We start from the raw sequence: 8,759 nt of genomic DNA on the forward strand, positions 1-8,759 counted from the left end.
TTAACTTGCCAGACAAAACGTCTAACAATAGAAGATATATAAAACTACTATTACGTAATAAGTTAAGATTTTCCAGACACTGTTAAGCGTAAAATTTTCGCTATAGACAATGCGTCTTCCTCCATAAAAACCACAATTGTCTTCTATTCATTGCATTTAATACTTCAAAGCTTGAACTTATTTCGTTGGTTGATTAGTCGAGCGATGCAATTGCCCTACCAACATCTGCATCTGTGATTCTACAAAACTGTCTTGAATCAAGTATATAAAATAACACTTTGTTATATCAGGAGACAATCAAATAATTCGAGACGGAAGACTATTAGAGACATCAGATGATTAGAGACGAACCCAGACAGCAGACGGTACCTGAGGCAAACAGAGAGAGACCAAAATCCGCACGAGAGACATCAGCGGAACACCAGAAGACATCGCGACGACAATCCCAACACTACGGAACAAAATTCGACACTATTTCCCTACGTGATAAAGTGTACATGATAAACATAAGCTTTTACCAGTATTTTTAACGTTTATTTTAACTTCAAATTTACACCCCTTTGACCTTACATCCGGAAAAAGTTAAAAAAAAAATTCTCCTATTCTAATATGATTGTTCAAAAATATGATTTTAAGAGTTCAATATGTTTAATTACTTACGTTTAGGCATTTTTTTCATTCAATCTATGTTATTCTAATGTAGATGAACATACCTGGAAAACAAAAATACATAGTATTAGTCATATGCTTTTTTATAATATAAATTAATCATTTATTAAATTTTGTATTAAACTCAAATAAATATATACGTTGTACATATAAATGTATATTTTCATTTAAAGAATGTTTTAGTTTTTTGCTATTTATTATGTATATTGCACAAAAAAATATGTATTATAGTTCATAAAAAAGTAATAAAAATATTAATTATTATATTTTGTACATAAATAATTTATTGCTGTAATATAATATATAATACTAGTACTTTTTGGTATAATTTAAGTGTGGTGTTAGTGTGAAATTTCCCGACAATTAACGAAGCGAGCTCGCCTTTTGAGTCGTTCGTGTCACATAAAGGTTCGATATATATAAAAGTCATTGTAACAATGTAAGTTTTGAGTGACTTTTAGAATGCCATGACACAGGGCTGTTTGTGTGCTTAAAGGCCGTAAAACATGCGAAAAATGGCTTTCCGCGGGCCGCTTTTTCCTCACCCGCTATACACGGTGGCGAAACGAAAATGTGGACATATATGTATGTATATATTATATGTATGTATGTATGTGCACGCACACATTAATGTCGATGAATGTTGCACCTTCATGTGGAAAAAATCGCATAAAAAGTCAGCTGTATTTAACTTATCGTTTTATGCCGACCGAGTGGCATGCTAAATATTTTATATGCAGCGTTATCAGAGCGGCTTTGTGACGCCGCCAATGTATTTTTCCTGCTAATTTGCATAGATTTCGTTTATTTTTTCAATTTAATGTAACGCAGTGATTTTGGTTTCTCTTTTCCCTAGTGCATAATAGACTTTCTAGTGCGTGCTTTCGTAGAAAAAGTTTATCGTCGGCAATGATTTCAAACAACAGTCGGATCAAGTTGCTAATAAAGTTATTTATTCGATTAAAACACAACACTTCCTTTTTAATAGTTGTTAAGTAAAATGCAAAAAAAAAGGATTAGAAAGCAGAATCAAAAAGCATAAGAATCTACAAAAAATAATGTTGATAAAAATTTGATAAATATAAATACAAACAATTAGAAATATTCTGCATACAGAAAAAAATTTGAATTTGTTACTGCCGTACTTATTATTAATAACGTGAAGAGCAGAGGGCATAAGTTGGACCTCTCAGGAAATACTATTCAGCTAATCAGCTGCTATAGGTTACAAACTATTTATCTTGAAATCATCCGAGTAACGAGGTCTGACAATTTTTTTAGTATTCGCTATTATATGTGACCTAACAAATCTTGTCGAATGCCTTCTCAAAATCCATATACTACACGACGTCTACTTGGATTCCTGCATCGGGAGATTTTTTACCATTTTGGTGTTAATTATTTAAAATAAAATAATAAATGGCGACTGCGCAAAAAACATATTATACGCTTTTATTAAAAAACATATTATTGTGATAAATCGTAAATAGATGCACCACGTTTAAGATTGCCCTTATTGCTAACGAAAAATCATAAAACGCTTTAGAATATGATTTTAAGTAACAAGAACTTAATAAAACGTGCCAAAAACTCTCTTTATAAAGAAAAGAACTAATTCATATTCATTGCTATCAATTTATAAAATAAAACTGCGCAAATTAGTCCTCATACTGAAAATACGTTCTTCTTTTATTTCACGTCATATAAATACACAATAAAAACCCGCACTAACTTTTTTATATACCTAGTAAACTAAATTGAAATTATGGAAATATTCGTAGAGCAGTATTGATATTCAAGTATAACGTAATTAAACCGAGGTCATAAAAAATTAAGATTGTCAAGCAAAATTTTAATTTTAATGTTTTGTGTTGAAACTTTAATATATAATTAAATATTTACCTAATTTATTCTGTATACCAAAATCATTGTTCTTTATTTTAAATAACCAATATATGTATGTTTTCCAGTTGATATTTAAGAAAATCATGTATTTTAGATAATACTAGTAAAAATGTTGCAAATTTTAAATTTAAATAATTTAAATGAGTCTGCCACTAACTTTGTACATATAGTACTAGTAAATTCGGTTTTGTATTAAATATAAACTTTATTATAAACATTTAAATTATTATTAATAAATTTGGCTATTTTGTCGTTTGGTATAATAAAAATTAATCTGTTACTTTTTTTCAACTTATTGGTTAAAAAATATTACTGTAAAAATAATAATTTATTATATACAGATGCTATTTATATATAATTTTACTTAAGTGTCTAAAATAAACTATTTACCTAATTACGTAAATGTAGAAATTTTTTAATATGTTTTCTGTATTTAAGTGGAGAAAAAGTTGTCAAAAACATCTTTTCATTATTAATAAACTTACAAACTAACTAGGACTAAAATAATTTATTATAATAATATTGGAGAGATAAATGTCATATTCACTCTTGAATTTCTTTCACAGCAAAATAAAAATAATGCTTTAATTCTACAGGGATGGTTTGTAGATTTTATTTAAATTTTATATGCCGATCGTGTCGAGTGTTGTGCACGTCTTGCCTTGACTATACGAAAACGAACTCGAGACAATCTTAGGGACATACTAGCCTAACATTTATTAATCGGATTTTTCTGCTTAGTATCATTGGACATGAGTCATTAAAATGATTTTAGGCAGATATAGCGACTTTATTGTTTAATTGCATATTATTTTTTTTTACATAAAGTATATTCTCTCTCAATCTCTAATACAAACACTTTACGACACACTTCTGCAGAGTTTAACTTGAGTTTTAACCATGACACATACATGATTGAATTACACTTGATTTAATCGACATTTGATAAGGGTAAATAATCATAAATTAACAGACAATTTTATGACAAAGTATCCATTAAAGATTAAATATCATATATCTATTCTATATGATATATACAATACAAACACGCAAACATGACAAGTCGTAAAAAATGCAATATGTCATTGTATCAATCATTTAATTTATACATGGGAGTAATCTTTGTATATAAAAAAATATGTGTGAACAGTTGTTGAATCATATTTGTTTAATAAATATCCTTCTCAAAATAAACATGCAGTCTGAAAATATAATCAGGCACAGAACATATTAAAAGCTAGTTACGGTACTTAATATATCAAAATACCAACCAATCCAAATCAGCTTGTATATTGATAATAAATACTATGATAATTACATTTCTTAGACACGATATAAAATCTTAACACCACATTCCATATAATGCAATACGCGAGTAATACGTGCTCGTCAGCCATCGTTCCGATTTCAGGAGGCTCGGTTCGCACGCGCCCCCGCCGTAATAGATTTTTCACGGAGACCCCGGGCGCAGCCCCCGAGGATGCGCCCCCGCTGCGATTTTCAAATTATATTTACGAGAATATCGTCTGTAAAAGTCGGACGTGCCCAGGCGAAACTAAACAAAATTTTTAACACGTAGCCTCAGCCCCCCGGGCACCTAATATTTCACGGGCGCCCCCCCCTCCCCACCTTCCGTTGCTGCCATCCCTCGGGGGCGCGACCCGTATCGCACGCTTTTGTAAAATACACAAAACGTGTTAAATTTTATATTGGCCCGCAGCAGCCTTGCACTCTTTGCCTTATTTTTATCTTTGGAAAACAATACTTGGGGCGACCGACCGTTCGTTGTTCTTGTTGCTCCCGATACCAATCTCGGGCCTTATGGGGACACGTACGATCTCTTATTTTCACATAAATCACGACGGTTTGCGCGCGAGACGTGAACGGGCCGTGTATTGTAATTTATAATATTTATACAAAATAGATAGAAAAATGTTGTGAAATATTTAATTTTTTCTATATTTTTTAATCGTGTTGCGTATAAAAAATTACATAAATAAGACAGTTCACACATAAAATATATGTGCATAGTCCCACATAAACTCTACCAGCTCTTCATAATTATCGCCGAAAACATCTATATATCCGGCGAGCTTATGTTCGCTCGCTGATGTTCTGATCGCAACCGCAACCACAAATCCACAGCTGAAGATCACCGATTATATACAGCACGGCGTTTAATAAATAAATTTAAATGTAATTTTATTATTATTTTTTATTTATTTAGAATATTCATATGTTTCTAAGTAGAGATGGTGCTGTTTAAAAGATGTTAATTTCACATTTGTATTTAAAGCAGGTAGTGAAAAAAGAGACAGGGATTTTAGATAAACACTCCAAAAACATTGGTCGATAATATTTTAACTAACTAACTGTAGCAATTACAATTGGCACACATCTCGTTTTGAGTTCCTTGAACATCTTACGGCCAACGAGACATCAAAATTGCTAGTATTATTGACTTTAGAATGAATATAATAATATGTCTTTGACAAAAAAATTTTCGCCGGCTAAATAAAACGAGGCATTGGTTTCATGGTAATGATTAAATCATACGATAATTTTTTGTATTTTTTTAATGTAAAATGTTAAAGATTTATGCAATCAATATTTTAATAACATGTAACTGTTATGTAGAGTAATATTAAAAATATTTTTAATTTATTTTCTTGATATTGCTTTAAAAAAAAGTAGATAAAAAGCTTTGCACATAAACACTGCGATTGACGTTAAGCACTACTTTAAAATACAATTAGGAATTTTTGGAGAATTTTAAAGTATTTTTTAATATTAAAATACATTTAAAAGTAATATTTTGGTTATAACGGTATTTTTTTCTGTTGCTGTTATAACTTTTTTTGCTTTTCTGTTTAGCTGTTTTTATAATTTTCAATTTTTTGTTGATGGTATTAATTTTTACGAATATTTAAAATATAAAGTGGTTTTTTTACGAATATTTAAAACATATGACTTTAAAAAATTACATCTACAATTTACAACATATTTAACAAGTTTATATGTAAAGTATTTTTTTTTCTTATTTAAAATAACAATTTTATAAAATTTAACAACTATATATTTTGTCTATACTAATAAAAAGTTTATGACACAAAAAATATTTTTTTAAACCACCAGAAACTTATGATTAAATAAATTTATTTTGTAAAAAATATAATTAAGATTAATTTCAAAAAAAATATTTAAGCTATAAAAAAACTTCGTACTACAAATAAAAAAAATTCACTTTCATTAATTAAAAAAATCAATATTATATGTATAGTTTTTAACGCAGATAATTTTAATTTTTGAATATTTTGTAGACAAGTGTTCAAAAACCATCAATAACAAAATCAACGATATCTAATTAAATGCCATCTTATTAAAATAACAATATACAACTGAAATTTGTAGCTAAGTTTAGATTACAATCACAAGTGTAATTTTTTTGTACAGTGATTATATTTATTACATTGTGCAATAAACGTATAGTGTAATAAATAGTTGTATTTAGAATTTATAATACATACAACTGTAATGATTCAAAAATTAATAAAAACTATAAAAAAAGTTTCATTTTTTTTATCAATAATTTTTAACAATTTATTTATTTTCATCTTCAAATCATCAAATTGTATAAATTTTAAGTTTTTATCTTATTTAAATCAATTTTTATTCGTGTTAACTGTTAATGCCACAAGAAGCAAAAAATAAAAGCTTATAATTACTTACTTTATATTATATAAAAATTAAGGCTTAATATATGCTTATCTCCTTCCATTACCATCGAATAGATTCGTTTTAATAATTTGTTTAATTATAATTCATAACAGTAAACGTACCCTTATGTAATATGTATATTAATAGAAGCATGTATGTTCTATACGTAATAACAATGTACCCTAGGTATTGAATATGTGTACGTACAAACGTTCGTGACGAAATTTCCAACATAATCAGGATAAGTCAAAAGTCACTTTTGATATTTCGCCGGTGTCAGGGGTGCGCGTGTTCACGCAGCCGGGGGCCGCGGTCCGCCGTGGGCCAAAATTTGCTCTCCCGTCACGTACGAGTTAAACGTCATCTCAATTACCAACCCAAGGGTCCATTTTTGCTATACGCGACACGATTCCCAACATTTTTCAACTTGGCCGAACCGAAAACGAACCCAGAGATAATATTTCAACCGATGTTATCTATTTACAATCTGATACGTTTCAAGTTTTATACCATTTGAACAATATCTTTTCTAGTTTACAATAGCAAAGATATTACAAATTTATTGACACTATATATTTAAAAACAAAGTTTCAAAGTATTTGAAATGCTACGTTATCTTATTTTTTATATAAATCTAATTGAATATTAAATTGTGTTTATCTCGCAATCACTTTCCTATATACATACTTATTACTTTTTATTTAAATGCGATATAAAATACAAACTGTATAAAACGTCTACAAAATATAGAGTAAGTACTTTTGAGAGTCACGATTGCGTCCATTGTGTCTAGAACGTCAGTGCTCTCCGTACACGAGCCATCCAGCTTTTCAATAAGCTTCCGAGACACGAGGATGTTTTCAGCGATAGCTACGAGGAGCTAAAACAATTTATGTTGTATGATGCACATCACTTTGAGATGTACGTCACATTCGTTTTTACGTATGTTAATTAACTAATTACTTTAGTTATTTGCGATTTCTTAGAATACTTTTTTTGTCGGTATTAAACAAAAGTGTCTGCAGATCATTGAAATCTGCAGACAGTAAATCAATATTTTGAAAATCAACAACACCTACCTAGAATAAAAACTACTTCGGATTCAATTAGTTATTGGCCCCCGTTTTATCTATGCTTTGTCTAAAAAGCTTTATGAAAAATACTGTAAAATATAAATATTTAAAATTTTATGACTTTTTGAACGTTACTATAGAACAAACAACATTAAATTTGTCGGCATTTAAATCGATCTTTTTCTATTATATGATTCAGTACAAATCAAATAGGCATGAGTCCCGGGCGCCGGTTTTAATTGGCAACGGCCCTGGGCACGACATGGACGTAGTTCGTGGGCCGCACAATCTCGCCACAGTTAGTTGCTACCGCCGGCCGTAAATCAGCGTTCTCCTCCACTTCGCGGGGTGTTATCAACCATAATTCATTGTAATTTTACCGTTGAATTAGCTACTTGTCTGCTTCATGCACGTATCCGCATCCGAAAAACGTACTACTCTCGCCTCTTTACGCCACACTAAACATGCAACTAACTTTTAACGTGTTAATGCGATAATCACGTCATACAACTCGCTGCCAAGAAGATTTCAGTATGAACTTTCAGATAAAGACTGCTTACGTATTCTTTAGAATGATTAGATTTTTATTTATTTTTTTCATAGGAATTTAAAATTAAAATAATCGATTGTAAATGCATAAAGGTTTTTTATTAAATTGCACTAAGACCGCGGCCCCATACTTCAATATACCTGATTACATATACTCATTGAATAATATATAATAAGTAATTCTATTGCAATCATACTAAGTTATTATGCATTTAAAATTATCCCGGTTCAAAACTTTGCTAAATTAAAAATTTATAAATTATTTATGAATTAATAATTAACTTGTTATTACATTAGTTATTTGTTGAAAAACTATTAAAAATAAACTAAAATAAATAAATGTATGGCAAAAATGGCAAAAGATTTGTCAGAAGTGGGATTCGAACCCACGCCCTCAGAGAGGACCAGAAGAGCTCAACTTCGTTTGAAACGAATAAGGTTAACCTTGAGTCTGGCGCCTTAGACCGCTCGGCCATCCTGACGAGTACGCATCGTTGCGAAATTTCAATATAAAAATATGCTAGTCTAACTTACAATAGATTGGAGTAATTATACATACTATCTATGTATGTAAATATATGACAACTGTTGATAGCGAAATTTCCGTATGTGTATACAACATACCACTAACCCATATTTAAATAATGCAAATTTGGTTCATATAGAAATAATTGTTTCCCCGATTAAAAATATATTACAAATATAAATGTATTTTATTACCAAAGTATCAATTGGATTTATATTACCCGTACTGAAATATGATACTAATCGAAAGTTTAACTAACACTGCTCTTTTTCTAACACTGCGTTCGATGAATATTTTATTTTAATACTTTTTTTACAATA

General features: G+C 29.7%; 1 non-coding gene across 1 annotated transcript; it reads right to left on the reverse strand.

The window, feature by feature from the left end:
* Positions 1–8,278: 8,278 nt before the first annotated feature.
* TRNAL-CAA (transfer RNA leucine (anticodon CAA)) lies at positions 8,279–8,395 on the reverse strand. Its single transcript has 2 exons — positions 8,358–8,395; positions 8,279–8,323 (listed from the first exon to the last, which is right to left on the reverse strand). It is a non-coding gene; the product is annotated as a tRNA-Leu (tRNA).
* Positions 8,396–8,759: the final 364 nt, after the last annotated feature.

The sequence above is a fragment of the Plectrocnemia conspersa genome, unplaced genomic scaffold (genome assembly GCF_051122295.1).
Source record: "Plectrocnemia conspersa isolate PC_06_02 unplaced genomic scaffold, ASM5112229v1 ptg000010l, whole genome shotgun sequence".
Lineage (NCBI taxonomy): Eukaryota > Metazoa > Arthropoda > Insecta > Trichoptera > Polycentropodidae > Plectrocnemia > Plectrocnemia conspersa.